The sequence below is a fragment of the Oryctolagus cuniculus genome, chromosome 4, assembly GCF_051225735.1.
Source record: "Oryctolagus cuniculus isolate XC-2025 breed Fujian yellow rabbit chromosome 4, ASM5122573v1, whole genome shotgun sequence".
NCBI classification, from domain to species: Eukaryota; Metazoa; Chordata; class Mammalia; order Lagomorpha; family Leporidae; genus Oryctolagus; species Oryctolagus cuniculus.
The window spans coordinates 26,054,431-26,077,847 of record NC_142870.1 but is presented as its reverse complement, the minus strand read 5'-3'; the positions used below and the strand labels follow the sequence as shown (position 1 = coordinate 26,077,847).

General features: G+C 39.4%; 1 pseudogene; it reads right to left on the bottom strand.

The window, feature by feature from the left end:
- Nucleotides 1–997: 997 nt before the first annotated feature.
- Nucleotides 998–23,417, bottom strand: part of LOC100352523 (replication factor C subunit 1-like) — a 165,807-nt pseudogene continuing 143,387 nt past the window's right edge.

Sequence of the window (23,417 nt, the reverse complement as noted above, 5' to 3'; positions counted from 1 at the left end):
ATCCACTGTCCTATCAACTTTTATAAAAGGTATGTGAGTCCACTGGTTATATCCTTGCTGTACCCGCCTTTCTTTATAATGGGTCCACCAGGCCATCTCATTATGCTAAAGCATGGTTCCTCTAGAGGGTGAAATGTTTTTTCCTTTTTTTTTTCTTTTTTAGCAGGCAGAGTGGACAGTGAGAGAGAGAGACAGAGAGAAAGGTCTTCCTTTGCCGTTGGTTCACCCTCCAATGGCAGCTGTGGCTGGCGCGCTGCAGCCGGCGCACCGCACTGATCTGATGGCAGGAGCCAGGTGCTTCTCCTGGTCTCCCGTGGGGTGCAGGGCCCAAAGACTTGGGCCATCCTCCACTGCACTCCCTGGCCACAGCAGAGAGCTGGCCTGGAAGAGGGGCAACCAGGACAGAATCCGGCGCCCTGACGGGGACTAGAACCCGGTGTGCCGGAGCCGCAAGGTGGAGGATTAGCTTAGTGAACCGCGGCACCAGCAAAATGTTTTTTCTTAAAAATAAATTCTTCTATCCCAGCTAGACTATTCCAGGATGTATAATAAAAAAGTGGCTGTCAGTAGTGAAATACGGTTTCATTTCTTTGATTTCTTCCCTTTTCTGTTTCAGAATTCCTTATCCTTTTCTACTTTTTTTATTTTTATTTTTTATTTTGACAGGGAGACTTATAAACAGTGAGAGAGACAAAGAGAAAGGTCTTCCTTCTGCTGGTTCACTCCCCCAAATGGCCGCCACAGCCAGCGCTGCGCTGATCTGAAGCCAAGAGCCAGGTGCTTCTTCTGGTCTCCCTTGCGGGTGCAGGGCCCAAGCACTTGGGCCATCCTCCACTGCCTTTCTGGACCACAGTAGAGAGCTGGACTGGAAGAGGAGCAACTGGGACTAGAACCGGCACCCATATGGGATGCCGGCGCTGCAGGCAGAGGATTGACCAAGTGAGCCACGGCTCCAGCCCCCATCATTTCTACTCTTGAAGGTGCTGTGGATTTTCTTTTATTGGGTCATAGCATCAAGTTCTATAGCATCTTGGTCTTTCTTGTCAGACTGAGAATCTTCTTCATTTAAGTTAGCACTGTGTTCAGAACGGGAACTGGGCCTGTGCTGTGTTGAGACAGCTTGACTGCCTGCAGTTAGATATAAGGCGAGCTTCCTTATTGTATGTCTTTGTGAAGGTTGTGCTCACCTTGAGATTCAACTTGGAAAACGGTCTGGGATTGCTACCCCATCTGCTGAGTTACATGTTATTCTCAGAGTTCTCTTTCATCAAATAATATGTGCCCGTAAGTGCAACAATATCCTGTATGCCTTCTCCTGCTTGTGAGATCAGTTGTAAAAGTGCATCTCTAATGTGTCATCAATAATCCACGTTCACAATCATTTTGCCTGAGTAAGTCCTAAGATTCATATCCAGTGCAAGGTCCTGAACAATATGATTGTGTTTGCCTGTGGACAAGTGCTTCTCTGGCCAGCTTGGACAGGTGGGAAATTGAGGCATGTACCCCCTCTCATTTCTCAGGAAGAATGCTGCCATAGAATAGCCTGTGTGAGCAGAAGGCTCCAGTTTTGCTTCCTCCCGATCTGACTGCCCACACAGCACCATCACATATGTTAAAGCTACCATCACATATGCTCTCTGTTACTTGGTTTAAAAGCATCAAGTGCTTTTCATGAAACCCCTGGGGCTACAGAATTCACATGTCTTTAGTTTTCCTGAACAAAGAGTGGTGTATGAATAATCAAGAGATCTGATTTCTCCACAAGTGACATATGAGCCATCTTCTTTCAAGGTGCACACACTTTCCAGGCAACACCAAATGGATCCAATTTGAATTATTTTTTTCTTCCTACGGAATCAGCCTTGTCTTGGCCAGTGACTAGTGCCTTACTTCATACACACTGAACACTCACATTATCCAAAACCTGATATCCTGATTGGCTCCAAAAAGTATTCTTCCATAGCTATAGGGGGGAATCTTTAAACCCTCTTTAAATTCAATAGACATTAACACCTTAATCTGCTCAACATGAGTTCTTTGACAACAAATATCAAAACAATAATGAACTAAGGAGTGATATTCTTGGTATAATTTCTATTATTGTAATACAAATAATGAGAATTTCAGTATGCTTTATCAGGCTAATTAATTACTGGATTATTCCCCTGTATTCATTGCCCCTGTTAATACAAACAGCCATGTCATCTATTTCATCCATGTTGAGAACACATTTCATGATTCCTGAAGGGGCTGCTTCACTTGAATAGAAACACCTGAAGCTAGTATCATTCAGTCATTCAGTAGCAACCAGCTTCAGAAAACTCCTCCTCCAAATGTCCTTGCATTCAGCTGCATGTACCTATATCCTGACTCTTGGCACCCTAGAGCAACGGAGGTAGTTTTGTCATCTTCTGGAGGGCCTGAGAGCAACACTGCTTTAAAACTCAACCCATCATGTTTGCCAGAATATTTACCAGACTTTGAAAGTTTTTTTTCTCTTTGGGAGAACCCTAGTGCCAGTTTCTTAGCCAGCATAAGAATTTTTTGGCACAGCTCGGGGCATCTTGCTGTCCAATTATGGTTTTGAGTGAGGCTGGCTTATGCTTATCTACCCAGAGAAAATTTTCCGATTTGTTTTCATTGCTACCATCAGCCAAGTTCCTAGCGCTGCTCTCAGCATGTGGGTCCTCAGTCACCTGCTCCTGGAAAACCAGGCCTCTCTGAAACACGTTTGTTTCCTTTGCTTCCTTTTTTCCCTGACTTCACGGAGCTGTCGCCTTGGAGAGTCAGCTTGCTCTTCCTGGATTCTGAGTCCTTCTGAGTTGGACTGGTTTTCCTTTCTGCTTGGTTAGTTTTGTGGGATGTTTTCTCCAATTTATCCTTTCTTCATTTCAGCTTCAGAAACTGTTATTTCTTATTTGGACTCCTTGCCCAGCATAGTTTGAGTTGGATTTAATAGTCCATCTTCATTAGTAAGTTTTGTCCCCAAATTTCCTGACTTATCACTCACAGACTGTCCACTCGTATGATGTGTGACAAGATGATTTGTCTTCTTACTGACATTTTATGTTACTTCTCCTCTGTAACATTCTATTTGAGACGTGGCTCCATCTCATCTGATGGATTCCAGGACTCCTGTGATTAGGCATGTAAGGCCTTCAAAGCAATTGTCAATCCCTCTGGGGATTTCTTTAGAGCAAAGAGCTTTGGAAACTTCTCAATTTAAGTAACTTACATATGCTTAATAATAATGTGCTTCTTTTCAGAACTCTCAGGACCTACTTTTTTTTTTTTTTTTTTTTTTTTTTTGACAGGCAGAGTGGACAGTGAGAGAGAGAGACAGAGAGAAAGGTCTTCTTTTTGCCGTTGGTTCACCCTCCAATGGCTGCCGTGGCTGGCCCACTGTGGCCAGCGCACCGCGCTGATCCGAAGGCAGGAGCCAGGTACTTATCCTGGTCTCCCATGTGGGTGCAGGGCCCAAGCACTTGGGCCATCCTCCACTGCACTCCCGGGCCACAGCAGAGAGCTGGCTTGGAAGAGGGGCAACTGGGACAGAATCTGGCGCCCCGACTGGGACTAGAACCCGGTGTGCCGGAGCCGCAAGGCAGAAGATTAGCCTAGTGAGCCGTGGCACAGGCCAGGACCTACTGATTTTTTTCTTAGCTGGAGAACTGTTGGTTTTCTTAGGGGTTTTTGTCTCTCCTTTCCGCTCAACAGCATTTTCTTTTCTTTTAGAGGCCAAAGGTTCTGTTTCTTTATTATGGCTCTCTAATTTAATTTTTAAAGATTTATTTATTTATTTGTTACAGAGAGGCAGAGAAAGAGAGAGAGAGAGAGAGAGAGAGAGAGAGAGAGAGCTTCCTTCCACAGATTCACTCCCCAGATGGCCACAACTGCCAGAGCTACACTGATCTGAAGCCAGGAGCCAGGAGCTTCCTCCAGGTCTCCCACACAGGCAGAGGGGCCCAAAGACTTAGGCCATCTTAAACGGCTTTCCCAGGACATAGCAGAGAGCTGGATTGGAAGTGTAGCAGCTGGGACTTGAACTGGTGCCCATATGGGATGCCGGCACTGCAGGCAGCGACCCCTCCTGCTATTCTAGAGCTCCAGCCCCACTAATTTAATTTTTCAAAGATTTATTTGAAAGGCAGAGTTCCAAAAAGAAGGGGAAAGGCACAGAGAGAGAGAGAGAGAGAGAGAGATCTTCCATCCACCAATTCACTCCAGAAATGGTTGCAATAGCCAGATTGGGCCAGTCGAAACCAGGAGCATTATCTGGGTCTCCCACATGGATGGCAGAGATGAAAATAATTGCGAAATCTTCCACTGCCTTTCCAAGGCCATGAGCAGGGAGCTGGATGGGAAGTGGAGAAACAAGGACTCAATCCAGCACTCGTGTAGGAAGCTGGAGTCACAGGTGGCAGCTAAATTCGCTGACCTGGCCTTTGGAGAGGAGGCCTCTGCAGTTTTGTGAGTTGATGACTTTGAATGTTGCAGAGCTTCCTTTGAGCTTCACATTTCATTTGCTTCTAAGCTTTTGCCTTCATGTGTTTATTGTTCTTTTTTTTTTTTTTTTTGAGGATACTTATGTTTTTGTGCTTTAGTTAAATCGGCTCGAACAGATGAAAGCATTTCTCCCTCTTCTGTGTCATTTCAAACATTTTCGTTCCAGAGTTCTTCATCCAACATGGCTAATGTTCTGGAAAATTCTTCATCTCCATGCAGTTGCATCTCCAGCTCTACACTTTCATCAAGGGGCAATTGCTTAGCGATGCTTTTGTCATTTATTCTGGACTCATTTGTACTTTGCATTTTTGTGCAAGATTTTTTTGCTGTAGTTGTTGCTTGCCACCATCTTTTTTATCTAGTCTTTGAACATTTGCAGTTCCAAAATAATCAAGTACTGATGAGGGTATCAGTTTTCTGGTAATAAAGGCTGATTCGTTGTCTTGGTATTTTCTTCATACTTCTTCATGTTTGATATTCTAAGACAATTATTTGGAGATCTTCCCTTCTCTTTACATTTAGAGTCTGCCTTCCTTAAAAATAAGGATTTATTATTTACTTTTTTTATTTGAAAGGCAGAGTTACAGAGAATCAGTGGTAGAGAGAGAGAGAGAGGTCTTCCATCCATTGGTTTCACTCCCCAGATGGCTGCTGCAGCCAAAGCTGGGCTGACTGGAAGCCAGGAGCCAGGAGCTTCTTCCCAGTCTCCCACTTGGGTTTAGGGGCCCAGGGACTTGGGCCATCTTCTACTGCTTTCCCAGGCCATAGCAGAGAGCTGGATCAGAAATGGAGCAGCCAGGTCTCAAACCGGCACCCATCTGGGATGCCAACACTGCAGGTGGCGGTTTTACCTCCTACACCACAGTGCCAGCCCCAAGGCTGCCTTCTTACACACAAAGTCATCTTCTTCCTCTGTTTCTGAAATCTAAGTAACAGGGTCCTACTGTATAATGTTGCTAGGTTTAGGAGATAATGGCGATGTTTTTGGCTGTTTTTGGGTATTTTTTAAATGCACTATCTCTTCTGATACTGAAGCCGAATTACAGATACTACTGTTTCATGTTTGTTTTGTTTGGAGTTCGCCCCTTTAAAAGAGCTTTGTTGGCTGGCGCTGCAGCTCACTAGGCTAATCCTCCTGCGGCACCAGTACTCCAGATTCTAGTCCCGGTTGGGGCGCCGGTTCTGTCCCATTTGCTCCTCTTCCAGTCCAGCTCTCTGCTGCGGCCTGGGAAGGCAGTGAAGGATGATCCAAATGCTTGGGCTGCTGCACCCGCATGGGAGACCAGGAGGAAGTACCTGGCACCTGGCTTCGGATCAGCGTGGTGCACCGGCTGCAGCGCACTGGGCCTTAATGGCCATTTGGAGGGGTGAACCAATGGAAGGAAGACCTTTCTCTCTGTCTCTCTCTCTCTCTCTCTCTCTCACTGTCTAACTCTGCCTGTCAAAAAAAAAAAAAAAAAAAGCGCTGTAATGCAATTTTCTTTTTTCCTTTCTTTGTTTTCAGTGTTTCTTCCACAGACTTTGTTTTCTCATTCTTCATTCCTATCTTAATTACAAGTTCCTTTCCATTTGCTATAACTCCATGAAGTTCTCACTGCCCCAAACCAAGACATGTGGGGGCAGACAGGTTGATGGGCTGGCCCACTGTGCAATCCATTTTCAGACTTGAGATCCGTCTGCACCAACAATTTATTCTGTGAAATAGAAGAGGAAAATATTTTCTTAAAAACGCTTTTTTTTATGGGCTGGAGCTGTGGTGTAGCAGGTGAAGCTGCCACCTGCAGTGCTGACATCTCATATGAGAGCCAGTTCCTTTCCCAGCAGCGCCACTTCTGGTCCAGCTCCCTGCTAATGTGCCTGGAAAAGCAGTGGGAAATGGCCCAAGTCCTTGGCCCCTGCAGCCTCGTGGGAGACACAGAAGAAGACCCAGGCTCCTGGATTCGGATCAGCCCAGCTCTGGCCATTGTGTCCATTTGGGGAGTGAAACAGTGGATGGAAGACCTTTCTCTTTCTCTATCCTCCCCAACTTTTGCTCTCTTTCAAATATATAAATAAATATTTAAAAATAAGGAAAAATTCCTCAACACAAAAAAGGCAATATACAACAAGCATGATAGACTATTACTCTTCCATAAAATAATGAAATTGTGTTTCTTTGCAACAAATGGGTGCATTTGGAAATCATTATGCTCAGTGAAAAAAGCCAATCCCAAAAGACAAATATCACATCTTTTCCCTGGTTTGTGATAAGTAATATACGGATTATAAAGAATGTAATGTATACAAGTGAAGTTGACATTTTTAGATTTAATTATTGTTTATAGCCCTTGTCTGAACTCTTGAGAGATGGTGGTTATCTACTCAATATTGGGTGAACTGTTTAGTGGAGGTTTAAGTTTGAGAGTATAAAGCAAACTGAAAGTAAGTCATTATAAAACTTAAAAGAAGACTAAGAAAAGAGAGAAGACTTAGGGATGTGTGTGTAAAGAGAGAGGGATTGTATGATGGGAAAATCATTATGCACTTGAAACTATATACATATGAAATATAAAAAAAATTACTGCAAAAAAACACAAAAGATAGAAGGAGAGTGGATACAGAAGGAGAAAGAGGCAAATATGGTTATCTTTTTAGAATAGCATCTATGAAATGCATGAAATCTATTATCTCTACATAAATAAAATTTTTTTAAAAATGTGCTAGTAAGAAACACATTTTTCATAGACAGTAGCTTTAAATACAGCAAAAATTGCAGATATTTAGTCATTTGGAAACTGCTTGATTTATATACGCTAAAAACCTACCCCATAATTTGTTTTCCTAGATAAGAAAACCCTAGGGGCTATGAAAGTTCCCTAAAAATTACTGCCCTTAAGACTTCAGTCACCCAGAGTTCCATCATGCTAATGAATGACATGATTTTCACATGGAAGATACTACAAAAATTTGCAGAAAAAGAAATTAAAAATATGTTTATTTGGGCTATTGTTTGGCATAATGGTTAAGATGTGGCTTGGGATGACCACTTTCCGTATTAGAGTTCTTGGTTTGAGTCCAGGTATTTTTGCTTCTGATGCAGAATCCTGTTTATGTTCACTCTAGGCTACACTACATGATGGCTCAAAGATTTGGGTCCTGGACACTAAAATTAACTGTGTCTTTTAATTATACTTTTCCATAGTTTGAAATAATCTCATATAAATCCTCTCACCTATCCCATTGTTTTCCATGGTTGCACTATCCTTCTTTTCCTTCTGTGTGGTGACCCTGCACATTTGTGTCGAGATTTTCCATTTAAACGAATTAACTCTCAAATACAAGTCTATCAAAACACTATCCAAATGAAACTCATCGTGTACTATTGCCTCCTCACAATAATATATATTTGCCTTGGTCAGCTCTGAAATCCGAAACTTGTTGCAGTTAAGATTATATATGGGGGGCGGGGAGGAGAAAGGGAAGGGCAGGAAGAAATATCAGTCTATTGTTGAAACTGTAACTATGAACCACATGAACTTTGTTCTCTTTTTAAATAAATAGATATAAATTTCCCTAATGAAGTATTAGCAAATCAATTCTATTAACATATTAAAGCACCTATATATCAGGAAAACATGGGTTTCATTCCCATATTTCAACATCCAAAATACTATCAATTTAATACAACACACAAAGAAGATAAATGGCAGAAGCCATATAATTTTAATTGAAGTAGAAATAGCATTTAACAAAATACAACATAGTTTCATGATAAAATGTATATAACAGAGTAGTAATATAAAGGAAATTCCTGAATGTGGAAAATGGCATATACAAAAACTCACATTTATGAGCTGACAGTGTGGCTCGGCAGGTTAAGCCACTGCCTGCAATGCTGGCATCCCCTATTAGCATCGGTTCAAATTAGCTGAGCTCTCGCCACCTCTGTGGGTGACCCAGATGAAGTTCCACACTCCTGGTTACAGCCTGGCCCATCCCTGAGCATTGTGGACATTTTTGGAGTGAACTAAATGTGGAAGATTCTCTCTCTCTCCTCCCCCTCTCTCTCTCACTCTGTTTTTCTAATAAATAAGTGAATATTAAAAAAAAAAAAACCTCCTATGTCATATCATAGACTAAAACCTTGCTCTTTAAAATCAGGAACACAAATATGCCTGCTCTCGCCACTTAATTCAATATGGTAGTTATTTTTGGTCGGAAAAATATGGTCAATATAAAATAAAATTCATCAAAGTGGGAATAGAATATGCAAAATAATTTTTGTTTGCAGATTACATGATCCTGTACATGGAAAAGTTTAAAGGGATAAGTAAAATAAGTTTACCTTATTTTCATAATGCAGTATCAATATGCCAAATCAAATGGATTTCATTGAAATTTAAAACAACTATGATTCAAAAGATCTATCAAGAAAGTGAAAAGATTGTCCAAATAATAGGAGAAAATATTGGCAATTATATGCCTGAATAAAGGCCCAGTGCACAGACTGCATTGTCCTATGTAACTCTGTAACTGGTCAGTAAAAGCGACAACCTAAGTAAAATACTGTGTAAAAATATATAATAATGACTCATAAATACCTGAGGCAGTTTCAACATCATCCATGCTTAGCAATATTCAAATCAAAATTCTTAGAAAATATAACTTTGCAATCTCTGGTATGGCTATAACAAGAAAATGGAAAATAAATGTTGAAGATACAGAGAAGCTTGAACTCTCATATATTGCTGATTAAAATGTAAATGGTGTAGGAGCTTAAAAGATAATTTGGCAGTTCCTCAGATACTTAGACATAGTATCGCCATAAGAAACAACAGTTTCTTACTTAGCTATGATGGAAACATGTGCTCATAAAGATTTATGTACCCATTCATAGTCACGTTTTAATAGTCAAAATGTGGAAACAGTTCAAAGGTATATGAAATGATGAATAGATAATGAAAATCGTGTGTGTGTGTGTGTGTGTGTATGTGTGAGTGTATTTATATATGTTATCTATCCATATAATGTTATCTGGGAATAAAATATAATGGAATACAGATGCATATGACAACATGGATAAATCTTGAATATATTATGACAGGTCAGAGAAGCCTTTTGGAAGGTTGGCTTTGTATGAAACATCCTAAATGAGTAAATCTATAGAGATAAATGGTAGACTTGTGGAATTTGAGTTCGGTGTGAGGAAAATAGTAACAGGAATTGGCAGTAACTGCTAATAGGGACTTAGTTTCTTTTCTGAGTGATGTAAATATTTCAGAACAGACTATGATAATGAATGTATTACTTGGTGCGTATAATTCACTAAGATACATTAACCAATTTAATGTGTAAATTTAAATGCATATGCTTTATTTTTCATAAAGCTTAAAATAAATCCTGAAGGTTAAAATAAGATCTCTTCAAGTACATAATTTCTAAAATTCAGAGTCCTATTTTCAAATAATATAATTTTCTTCTAGAATGTATATATATATATACACACACATATATATATGAGAGAGCTCATGCCACCTGTATGGGAGACCAGGATGAAATTCCTAGCTCCTGGCTCCAACCTGCCAAGTCCTGGTTCTTGTAACCCTTTAGAAAGTGAACTAGCAGATGGAACTCTCTGTCATTCTATATTCTAAATAAATAAATAAATAAATACACTTTTAAAACAGGGATGCATATGAGACCTTTGAATTCATACTAGTAGATTTTAAAATAGATCTGTTATGCCTTTTAATGAATGAGATTATTCTAATTCACTGTTTTAAATGCTTTTATGTACATAAAACAGAATGTAAAGTTTAATTCATATGTGTGCATGAGTGTGTGGGGGGTTCTGTGTGAATAAAAGAGAAAAGCATCTCAATTATAAGATGCTTTAAGTACATGATTTTGAATTTATAAAAATATTTCCAAGTTATTGATTTTGTGTCTGAAGAGGCCGCTGAACCTATCACACATGAATAAATTGTTTCTGAAGGGATCAGATTTATCCTGGGAACTTATTACATCGGCTACAGACCAAGGAAACGAAGTCTTTTCTTTATACAATTGTTCTTTCATTGAGTAATGCTAGGTAAGAGACAGGAGTCATAGCCCAAGGACACAGGAAGAATTATCCCCTCCTGGGAACTAAGCCTGATGCTCTGTAGAAACTTCAATTCTAGAATAAATTCTTGGAATAATTTAGGCAGCAGAAGGAGCCACAGTGAAAAAGTAAAGTTGTCTGTACAGAATCTATACTGACTGGAATAAATACCCAGAAATATAAACAAACTTTATTCTGCCTTGGAAATTATTTCATTTTGGTTCATTTTATTTATTTATTTAGTTTAGTTTATTTTTATTTCTTTGAAAGACAAAGTGAATAAGTGGGTTTACATAGAGGTAGAGAAAGATTTTTTATTCACTGATTTACTCCCCAAATGCCTGCCTTAGCCAAGGTTGGGGCAGGCCAAAACCACAATCAAGGAAAGGCAAAGGTTTCCCACGTGCATTACAGGGACTTAAACCACGTGAGTCATAAACTTTTGCCACCTAGGATGTCCATTGGCAGAAAGCTGGGTGGTGGCCAGTGCCATGGCTCACTAAGCTAATCCTCTGCCTGTGGCGCTGGCCACAGCGGCCATTGGAGGGTGAACCAATGGCAAAGGAAGACCTTTCTCTCTGTCTCTCTCTCTCACTGTCCACTCTGCCTGTCAAAAAAAAAAAAAAAAAAAAAAAAAAAAAAAAAAGAAAAGAAAGAAAAAAAAGAAAAGAAAGCTGGGTGGCAAGTGAAGTTGGGACTCCAGCATAGAACCTTGGCATCTCAAAGCAGCTTCTTAACCACCGTGTGAAAAGCTTACCCCAAGAACTATTTTAGTCATTGAGCTGCATGCAAGTTACTGCTGACTAAAAGCTGGGAATATATAAATGTCACAAACAAGAATAAGATAATGTTATAATTTGACCATGTTTTTTTCTAGTTTTTATTGATTTCAAATCTAATACCATCACCCATAAAAACCTTAGACAATCGTCAGGTATAAATTATATGATGAACTAAATTTCTTAAAGACAAATTGGCAATTATTATAATTTGTATGAGCTGCAGCTTAATGTAACTGGTCTAAATGAAAAAAGTCACAAGTTCTCTGGCATTCAAAAATTCAGTATAGCGGCTGGCACTTTAAGTAGCAGGTAGAGCTGCTGCCTGTGATGCTGGCATCACACGTGGGTGCTGGTCTGAGTCTTGGCTACTCCACTTCCCATCCACCGCCCAACTAATTGTCCGAGAAAGCAGTGGAAGATGGTGTTTGGGCCCCTGAACTTACCTGGAAGATCTGAAGGAAGATCCTGGCTCCAGTCTTTGGATCAGCCCAGCTCTGACCATTGCAGCTATGTAGGGAGTGAACCAGTGAATGGAAGGTACTGTGCTCTCTCTCTGTCTCTTTAACTCTTCCTTACAAATAAATAAATAATTCTTATAAAAAACACATTCAGTGTAAATTTGTTGCCCACTTATTATTTGTTAAATATTAAGGTAAAAATACAAAGAATATCAGAAATAAAGACTAGCTGCGAGTTGAAAAAATACATAACGATATTTGTATCCACCAGTTGTTTTATCTCTCCCATACCACGAATGTGGTCTACTCTTTCATTATTCTCACAACTAATCATTTGCTTGAAGATGGAGTTACCCAAGTTCCCAGTATTCTCTACAATAGAATTGTCTCAAAATCTGGTCCTTAAATTGATCCCCTTTATATGGGGGTTCAATGTAAATCCAGAAAGATACAAGTTTAATTCCTCTATGCACTTACTCTTTTCATCTGTTTAATATGTGCTAATTGAGCGTCAATATATGTTAAGAGCTGCATATACAGGTGAAGAGCATTATACCTGAAAGGAGCTTTTACATATCAGATGGCACCTTAGAGGAAAAAATGAGTTCTAGACCCATAGCACAGAAAAAGAATACTTGGAATCTAAATGTAAAAGAGTGGTTGGGGGGGAGGGGACTTACATAAAGCTATATCTTTGCTAAAATTAGTTATCCTTATTTTACATTATTCTGTAGAGTAAAATATTCCCTCTCTCTCTCTCTCTCTCTCTCTCTCTCTCTCTCTCTCCCTCTTTTTCTCTTTCTCTCAGAACGTACACACAGGGGCTAGGCTGTGGCGAAGCCTGCATCTGAGGTGCCAGTTCCTGTCCAGGCTCCTCTTCTGATCCAGCTCTCTGCTGCTGGCCTGGGAATGGTGTGGAAGATGACCCAGGTGCTCGGGCTCCTGCACCCACATGGAAGACCCAAAATAAACTCCTAGATCCTACCGTCAGATCAGCTCACCTCCAGCCGTTGCAGCCATTTAGAGAGTGAACCAGTGGAGGGAAGGCTTTTCTTTCTCTCTCTCTGTAACTCTATCTCTCTAATAAATAAATAAATCTTTAAAAATATAGAGAATTCACAAATACACAGTGTTTTCAAGAACAAGAGTTACAACTTGAAAGTTAAAGTTGTAACTTAAAATGTTGACAATAGTTCTGACTTATTTACTTGCCATCAAATTGGTAATGTAGCATGTATTATTTATTTTATATTTGACAGAGGGAGAGAGAAAGAAGGGGGCAGTGTTTCCATCCTTTGATTCAACTCTCAAATGCTGACAATAGCTGAGGATAGCCTCTGGTGGAAGCCAAGGCCAGGAGTACAATCCAGGTCTTCCTTGTAGATGGAAAGAACCCAATTACTTGAACTACCACCACTGCCTCCCAGGGTTTGCATTGGCAAGAAGCTGGAGTCAGGAACCAGAGTCAGAGTCAAAACCAGGTATCCGGATGTGGGATACACATCTTAACCTGTAGGCTCAACATCCACTCCCCTCAGACACTGTTTTAATAGTGAGACTTACTCGGCTATTGAGGGAGCTTTGTTTTTTTTTTTTTTTTTTTCTTATTATTACTTATTGAACTCTTAAGTGTAAAGTTAATCTCATGAGTATAAAGTTATCTGAAAATAGATCTTTGTAAAAAATAAGAATGGGATTAATAAAGGGAGGAGAAAGAAGGGTGGGAGCATGGATGGGAGGGAGGGTAGGGTGCAAAGTATCACTATGTTCCTGAATCTGTATATATAAATACATGAAATTTGTGTACATTAAATAAAATTTTAAGAAAAATCAGACTTAGCTTAACATGTAATCTCAAAAAAGTAAATAAAACATAAATGTAGAAAGGGAAAGGATATAATATCCCTGATCAATTTGTTCAGTATTTTAATCTGTGAAAATATTTTGAATTAAAATACTAAATTTTAAAGATTAATGCTTAGTATTTATACACTATAACTGAAATCATTCTTAAAAACATTATCTATAATTAAACCTATTCTGATTTTTATGCATACTTTCATTAAAAATATATTTAAAAGGCACAGTGATAATAGAGAGAGAGAGAGACAGAGAAGAGAGAAATCTTCTATCTGTTGGATCATGTGTAAAGTACCTATAACAGCCCAGGCTGGGCTGGGCCAAAATGAGAAGCCAGGGACTCGATTTGCATCTTCCACATGGATGACAGAAACCCAAGTACTTAGGCCATTATCAGCTGCCTACCAGGTGCATCAGCAGAAAACTAGATCAGAAGTAGTGGGTCTGGGATTCGAACTTGAAACCCAACATAGGATGTGGGCATCCTAAATGGCAGCTTAATCCTCTGTACAATGCCCACCCCTGTTACTCTTAAATTTTCACAAATATTTGTGGGCTTTGCTTGCCTGCTGATTTGGTTTAAAATCCAAGCTCTTCCAAGTATTTGTCTCATGATCTTATGCAAATCAGTTAAAAGTCTTAAGTCTCAGTTACATCACCTAATAGAGATAATAATATATACTATTAAAATTACTGTGAAGCCTGAAAAAACACAGGTAAAGTAATCAACAGAACTGTGTTGCATATAGTAATAGCTCAGTAAGTGGCAGATGTCATATGAAAGCATATTAAAATAGATCAATATTTTATTCTATCAGTAAATTATACTCTAGTGTGCAAATTGTGGAAGTGTAATCCTCCAAGTCACCATTCTGAATTTAAGGAACTAAGAGTCTACTTTTATGTTATTAACATAGAATTTGGAAAATTGTTGAACGTACATTAAGTTTTGGCAGGGAGGAATGGAAAACATCCTTTCATTATGCAATATTTATTTGTGATTCTTTCATTCACAATTTCCCTTGAAGACTTTCTATGATACAGAAATATTTATTCATTTTTCTGAAGTATATATTCCTCCTATTCATTTATAGATTCCAATTAATCTTTTATTCTATACCAAGAAATATAAAATACTATAATTAAAATATCTTTTGTGAGATGCCAGCATCCCATATAGTTCAAGTCCAGGCTGCTCCATTTCTGATCCAGCTCCCTGGTAATGCACCTGGGAAAACCATAGAAATTGTTCCAAGTGCTTGGTCCTTGATACTCACATGGGAGAACCAAATGAAACTTCTGGCTCCTTACTTCAGTCTTGGCTATTGCAGCCATTTGGGGAAAGAACCAGAGGGTGAAAGACCTGTCTCTCCCTGTTTCTATCTCCCTCTCTCTCTTTTTCTCCCTCCCCCTTCCTCTAACTCCACCTTTCAAATAAATTAACTCATACAGAAGAAAAACTGAAAGAAATTAACTCTTGTTATCTAAAATCTTTATATACTTCAAGTTTTTTTCTGTCCTATAGAAAAATAAATTACACATAATTAACTCCCGTCTTCCAGAAAATAATTGGTTTATTAACTATACAGTTAGGTGACTTTCTTTATTAAATTATATTTCATTCAAATTTAAAGCCAGAACCACTTTTTGATTCATGTACAGTTTTCTCATTCATTAAAGAGAAATGTTTGCTCAAAGATGGAAGAGCACAGACGTTGTCAGTGGAATGAATTTTATAATGATATAAACCATTCACAATAAGATAATATCATTTATGTTGTAGAAGTTTCATAAAAGATGACAAAGTTAAGATCAAGGGAATAAAGGAAAATTATAATTAGGGTTAATTAATCTAAAAATGAGAGTATTGTTCATACAACATTGTCAAAATGTCTTGTCCATTGTAAAGGAATTCAAACTCATGAAAAGGCACAAAAGTCAACATGAGATGTTGACAAAAGCTTAAGTCCAGTTTATCATGTAATAGGAATGATAAGAAAAATCAATCAAAGTTGTCACTTGGAATTTCTAGGTTAATTCACTGAGCTCTTCAAAATAACTCATCAAAGTCACTTAATATAACATTGAAAATAACAAATAAGTCTAGTCCTATGAGAGCAATTATGTTCAGAAAGCAAAAGAACAAATTTCTAGGAAAATGCATTGTACAAGTATTGAGACATTTTAAAACTATCACATTTTGTTAAAAAACTGGGACTCTCAGGCCACTATCACAGAGCTGTAGTTTAATTAATTCCAGAGTATAACCAGAGTCAGCCACAGTGAGTAAATGATAGTTTAATAAGAATGCACTATGACAAACTGACAGTGGTATGCACGTATCTGTCTTATAATCAATGAAAGTGTTCATGTGGTAATCATCGTTCTCTCGCTTTTTTATTCTATCAGCAAGTATTTGCAGACACTATTCTTGTTTATATGATCCCTTTGGTTCTTAGTCCTATCATTATGATCAATTGTGAACAGAAATTGATCACTGGGACTAGTGAGATGGCATTGGTACATGCCACCTTGATGGGATTGAATTGGAATCCCCTGGTATGTTTGTAACTCTACCGTTTGAGGTAAGTCAGCTTGAGCATGTCCCGAACTGCACATCTCTTCCCTCTCTTATTCCCACTCTAATATTTAACAGTGATCACTTTTCAGTTAAGTTTCAGCACTTAAGAAGAATTGTGTATTGATTACAGTATTCAACCAAAAGTATTAAGTAGAACAAACAAAAAAATATTAAGAGGGATAACATATTAAGTTGTTCATCAACAGTCAGGGCAAGGGCTGATCGAGTCACCATTTCTCATAGTGTTCATTTCACTTTTGCAGGTTTCCTTTTTGGTGATCAGTTAGTTGTCACCTATCAGGGAGAACATATGGTATTTGTCCCTTTGGGATTGGCTTATTTCACTCAGCATAATGTTTTCCAAATTCCTAAAAAGGATCACTTTTCAGTTAAAATTTAAACACCTAAGAATAATTGTGTGTTAATTACAGAGTTCAACTAATGGTACTAGAACAAAAAAATACTAAAATGGATAAAGTATTACATTGTACATCAACTGTCAGGATAAGAGCTGATCAAGTCACTGTTTCTCATAGTGTCCATTTCACTTCAACAAGTTTCCCCTTTGGTGCTCAGTTGGTTGTTGCCGATCAGGGAGAACATATGATATTTGTCCCTTTGGGACTGGCTTAATTCACTCAGCATGATGTTTTCCAAATTCCTCCATCTTGTTGCAAATGACCGGATTTCATTGCTTTTGACTGCTGTATAGTATTCGATAGAGCACATGTCCCATAATTTCTTTATCCAGTCTACTGTTGATGGGCATTTGGGTTGGTTCCAGGTCTTAGCTATTGTGAATTGAGATGCAATAAACATTAATGTGCAGACAGCTTGTTTGTTTGCCAATTTAATTTCCTTTGGGTAAATTCCAAGGAGTGGGATGGCTGGGTTGTATGTTAGAGTTATATTCAGTTTTCTGAGGAATCTCCAGACTGACTTCCATAGTGGCTTAACCAGTTTGCATTCCCACCAAAAGTGGGTTAGTGTCCCTTTTCCCCACATCCTCGCCAGCATCTGTTGTTGGTAGATTTCTGAATGTGAGCCATTCTAACCGGGGTGAGGTGAAACCTCATTGTGGTTTTGATTTGCATTTCCCTGATGGCTAGTGATCTGGAGCATTTTTTCATGTGTCTGTTGGCCATTTGGATTTCCTCTTTTAAAAAATGTCTATTGAGGTCCTTGGCCCATCTCTTAAGTGAGTTGTTTGTTTTGATGTTGTGGAGTTTCTTGATTTCTTTGTAGATTCTGGTTATCAACCCTTTATCAGTTGCATAGTTTGCAAATATATTTTCCCATTCTGTTGGTTGCCTCTTCACTTTCCTGACTGTTTCTTTTGCAGTACAGAAACTTCTCAATTTGATGCAATCCCAAATGTTAATTTTGGCTTTGACTGCCTGTGCTTCTGGGGTGTTTTCCAAGAAGTCATTGCAGGTACCTATATCTTGCAGGTTTTTTCCAATGCTCTCTAATAATTTGATGGTGTTGGGTCATAGATTTAAGTTTTTAATCCATGTTGAGTGAATTTTTGTGCAAGGTGAAAGGTAGGGGTCTTGCTTCATGATTCTGCAAGTGGAAATCCAATTTTCCCAGCACCATCTATTGAATAGACTGTCCTTACTCCAGGGATTGGTTTTAGATCCTTGATCAAATATGAGTTGGCTGTAGATGTTTGGGTTGATTTCTGGTGTTTCAATTCTGTTCCATTGGTCTATCCATCTGTTTCTGTACCAGTACCATGCTGTTTTGATTACATCTGCCCTGTAGTATATACTGAAATCTGGTATTGTGATGCCTCTGGCTTTGTTTTTGTTGTACAAGATTACTTTAGCTCTCACACATCTCCTCTGTCTCCATATGAATTTCAGCATCATTTTTTCCAGATCTGAGAAGAAGGTCTTCGGTATCTTGATTGGTATTGCATTGAATCTATAAATTGCTTTTGGGAGAATGGACATTTTGATGATATTGATTCTTCTAATCCATGAGCATGGAAGATTTTTCCATTTCTTGGTATCCTCTTCTATTTCTTTCTTTAAGGTTTTGTAATTTTCATCGTGGAGATCCTTAACATCCTTGGTTAAGTTTATTCCAAGGTATTTGATTGTTTTTGTAGCTATTGTGAATGGGATTGATCTTAAAAGTTCCTCCTCAGCTGTGGCATTGCCTGTGTATACAAAGGCTGTTGATTTTTGTGCATTGATTTTATACCCTGCTACTTTGCCAAAATCTTCTATGAGTTCCAATAGTCTCTTAGTAGAGTTCTTTGGGTCCACTAAGTAAAGAATCCTATCATCTGCAAAGAGGGATAGTTTGAGTTCTTCCTTCCCAATTTGTATCCCTTTCATTTCTTTTTCTTGCCTAATAGCTCTGGCTAGAACCTCCAGAACTATATTGAATAGCAGTGGTGAGAGTGGGCATCCCTGTCTGGTACCAGATCTCAGTGGAAATTCTTCCAACTTTTCCCCATTCAATAGGATGTTGGCTGTGAGTTTTTCATAGATTGCTTTGATTGTATTGTGGAATGTTCCTTCCAAACCCAGTTTGCTTAGAGTTTTCATCATGAAAGGGTGTTGCATTTATCAAATGCTTTCTCGGTGTCTATTGAGATAATCATATGTTTTTTCTTCTGCAGTATGTTAATGTGGTGTATCATATGGATTGTTTTGCGAACATTGAACCATCCCTGCATACCAGGGATAAATCCCACTTGGTCTGGGTGGATGATCTTTCTGATGTGTTGTTGCATTCTATTGGCCAGAATTTTACTGAGGATTTTTGCATCTATGTTCATCAGGGATATTGGTCTGTAATTCTCTTTCAGTGCTGCATCTTTTTCCAGCTTAGGAATTAAGGTGATGCTGGCTTCATAGAAAGAATTTGGGAGGATTCCCTCTTTTTCGATTGTTCTGAATAGTTTGAGAAGAATTGGAGTTAGTTCTTCTTTAAATGTTGTGAGGAATAGTCCGTGGCGGCGGCATCGCTAGGCGGAGGTTTTTACTTTTGGTTTTGATGGGGGGGGGGGCGCTTTCCTACGGGTTGGGCTTTCCGGAGGTGGAGGGATTGAGGTCGTGGTAAACAACAAGATGGCGCCAGGACCCCCACAGTGAGTCTGCCTGCCTGCCTGCTGCGTGACACCTCACCTGATTGGCCGAAGGACACGTGCCCTTCACGTGAACAGAGACTGGATTGGTGTGCCTGATGCATGGACTCTAGCTTGCTCCTGATTGGTCGCATTTTGTATATAAGCCGCAGGTGTAAGGAGGAAGTTCTCTTTCTCTCCTCTCCTTTCCTCCTACCTCTCTATCTCTGTCACGTTTACTTTCTCTAATAAAAAGTCTACTGAAGACCCATAAACATTGTTCATTCTTTTCTCGCCCGAGAAACCATCGTCGCGGGCCCTGAGTTGAGTCTGCTGGCCAGAATCCCCAAGACGCTTGCAGCAAAATGTCTGGTAGAATTCAGCAGTGAATCCATCTGGTCCTGGGCTTTTCTTTGTTGGGAGGGCCTTTATTACTGTTTCAATTTCTGTCTCAGTTATGGGTCTGTTTAGGTTTTCTGTGTCTTCCTGGTTCAATTTAGGTAGGTTGCATGTGTCCAGGAATCTATCCATTTCTGATAGGTTTCCCTGTTTGCTGGCATACAAATCCTTGTAGTAATTTCTGATGATTCTTTTTATTTCTGTGGTGTCTGTTGTTACATTTCCTTTTTCATCTCTGATTTTATTGATTTGGGTCTTCTCTCTTCTTTTTTTAGTTAGTTGGGCCATTGGGGTGTCAATTTTGTTTATTTTTTCAAAAAACCAGCTCCTCGTTTGGCTGATTTTTTTGTAATTTTTTTTGATTCAATCCTGTTGATTTCTTCTCTGATTTTAATTATTTCTCTTCTCCTACTAGATTTATCTGGTTTGATGCAGATTTTCGAGATCCTTGAGATGCAGTGAAAGCTCATCTAATTGGTGCCTTTCCAATTTCTTGAAGTAAACGCCTATTGATATAAACTTTCCTCTTAACACTGCTTATGCTGTATCTCGTAAGTTTTGGTATGTTGTGCTGTTATCCTCATTTACTTCCAGAAAATTTTTGATTTCTCTTTTAATTTCTTCTATTACCCATTGTTCATTCAGGAGCATATTGTTCAGTCTCCATGTGTTTTTGTATGCTTTAGGGATTCCTGAGTTGCTAATTTCCAACTTCATTCCTTTACTGTTGAATTGGGTTCAATAGCCAATTCCCCATCAGGACTTCAGCTTCCTACAAATGCAATTACTAGTAGGTAGAAGTCGTGGTGCAAGTAATTGGGTCTTTTTTCTCCCACATGGGAGGCCTGGATTTAGTTCCTGGCCTAGTATGTGGTCAATCCTAGAGAAGGTTCCATGTACTGCTGAGAAGAATGTAAATGCTTTATGTGTAGGATGAAAAGTTCTGTAGATATCTGTTAGATCCATTTGGGCTATAGTGTTGTTTAAATCTACTGTATCCTTGTTGATCTTCTGTCCTGTTGATCTGTCTATTTCTGAGAGTGGAGTTGAAGTCCCCCAGTACTATTGTATTGGGGTCTAAGTATCCCTTTAAGTCCCTTAACAAAGCTTTTAGATAAACCGGTGCCCTGTAGTTAGGTGCATATACATTGATAATTGTTATATCTTCCTGTTGAATTGATCCCTTAATCATTATATAGTGTCCCTCTTTGTCTGTCTTAACAGTTTTTGGGTAAAGTTTATGTTGTCCGATATTAAGATGGCTACGCCTGCTCTTTTTTCATTTCTGTTGGCATGGTATATCTTTTTCCAGCCTTTCACTTTCAGTCTGTATGCATCTTTGTTGGAAAGATGTGTTTCTTGTAAGCAGCAAATAGATGGGGTTTGTTCCTTAAGCCAATCAGCCAATCGGTGTCTTTTAACTGGACAGTTCAGGCCATTGATGTTCAATGTGACTAATGATAAGTGGTAACTTTGCCCTGCTATTTGCCAAAGATAAGTTCTAATATATGCTTTGAATTCCCTGTGATCTTTTGCTGTGAGGTTTCCTTCCTTTACCTTCTTTCATATTGATGACCGTGTTTCTGTGTTTCTGTATGCAACACATCTTTAAGCATCTTTTGCAGGGCTGGACGAGTGGCGACAAATACTTCCAATTTCTGTTTGCTGTGAAAGGTCTTTATTTCACCTTCATTCACAAATGAGAGCTTTGTAGGACATAATATTCTGGGCTGGCAGTTTTTCTTTCTTGGTACCTGGGCTATATCTCACCATTCCCTCCTAGCTTGTAGGGTTTCTGATGAGAAGGCAGCTGTGAGTCTGATTGGAGATCCTCTGAGAGTAATCTGACCTTTCTCTCTTGCACATTTTAGGATCTTTTTTTTTTTATGTTTCACTGTGGTGAGTTTAATTACAACGTGTGGTGGTGAGGATCTCTTTTGGTTGTGTTTATTAGGGGTTCTATGAGCTTCCTGTACTAGGATTTCTCTGTCCTTCTCCAAACCTGGGGAAATTTCTGCTAATATCTCACTAAAAAGGCCTTCTAATCCTTTCTCCTTCTCCATGCCTTCAGGAACTCCTAGAACCGGAATGTTGGGTTTTTTAATAGTATCCTGTAGATTCCCAACAATGTGTTTTAGATTTCTAATTTCCTCTTCTTTTCTTTGGTCTGACTGTATCCTTTCCTGTTCTCTGTCTTCTAAGTCCGATATTCTCTCTTCTGCTTCACCCATTCTGTTTTTAAGGCTCTCTAATGTGTTTGTCATTTGATCTATTGAATTCTTCACTTCATTATGATTTCTCGTCACTATCACAGTTTCCTGTTGTACTAGTTGTTTCATTTCATTTTGATTCCTCCTTAATATTTCATTTTCACGAGAGAGATGTTCTATCTTGGGTCTTAAGGATGTCTGTAGTTCAAGAATTTGTTTTTGAGAACTTCTTAATGTTCTTATCAATTTTTTGAGATCTGCTTCTTGCATTTCTTCTATCTCATCATCTTCATAATCTTGAATTGGGGTGTCTTTTTCATTTGGGGGCGTCATGGTGACTTCCTTGTTCTTATTACCTCGGTTTTTGCGTTTGTTATTTGGCATATTGGAGATATTTGGTTTCTTCACTGTGGTGCTTTTTCTTGTTATACTATGACTCTAGATTAAGTGGACTGTCTGTTTTTGATGGAGCCATAGAGGCTTGAGATGGGTCTGGCCTGAGAGTTCTGTTTGGTGTGCCAAAGTTGACACTCCCAGGTTATGCGTGGTAGATCTCTCTCTCTCTCTTTTTCTTTCTTTTTTTGATTCAAAAGGGAAGTAATTCCGCACAGCTGAACGAAGTTGGAGGTAGTTAGCAGGCAAATGATATACCCACAGGAGCCAGAGATCGGAAGCTCTTTCCCAAGGACCACACAGGGAATCTGTTCTTCCCTCAGTGTGGGCTCAAATTCTCCTTCAGTCTCCCACTGGGTTGCCAAAGTTACGGAATTGTAGTGTCTCTGGAGAGTACTCACGTGAATTCCATGAGTTCTCTCCCCCACCATCTCTTTTTTCACAGTCTCAGTTCAGTAGCACCACAAATTCACTACGTCCTAATCTCCTGTTAATTCACCCCCCCCCACCCCCGAGTCAGGTTTTTCTGCTAGGCTTAGGGCCGGTGCAGACCTGAGGTCGCTCTGCTTATGACGTATGTCCAAGATGGTGCCTGCTCTTTGTCTTGCTTGCCTTTGAGAGGTGAGTGGAGAGAGAGAAACCCGTGTCTGTATCAGTCACTTTTTTTTTTTCTCTCTCTCTCTTCTAGTTAGCCTGGTGAACTTTCCCCCTGGGGTCGTTCTCTCTAGTCTCCTCTTTCCGCTTGCCTGCCGGTGTCTTGGGCTATTGAGGTTCAGCTCACTTCACGTTCCAGCGCTGGTGTGTTGAGTCTGCTGCTGGTGTCCCGAACTGTGGGCTCCCACGCTCTCCAAGCAGGTCCACTGTGAATCACTCGTTCCAGAAGAGTTTCTTCTGCTGTTTCTTCCCCTACTCTTCCTCGAACCTGCAGTATCTCCACTTTTATTAAACTGTCTCTCCCTGGACTACCAGTGTGCTCTCTTCCTATTCCGCTGTCTTGCCGCTCTCCCTCATGTGGTAATCATGATTATGTGTTCATTGGGGATTCTGTTTAAGCTTGCTTCCCT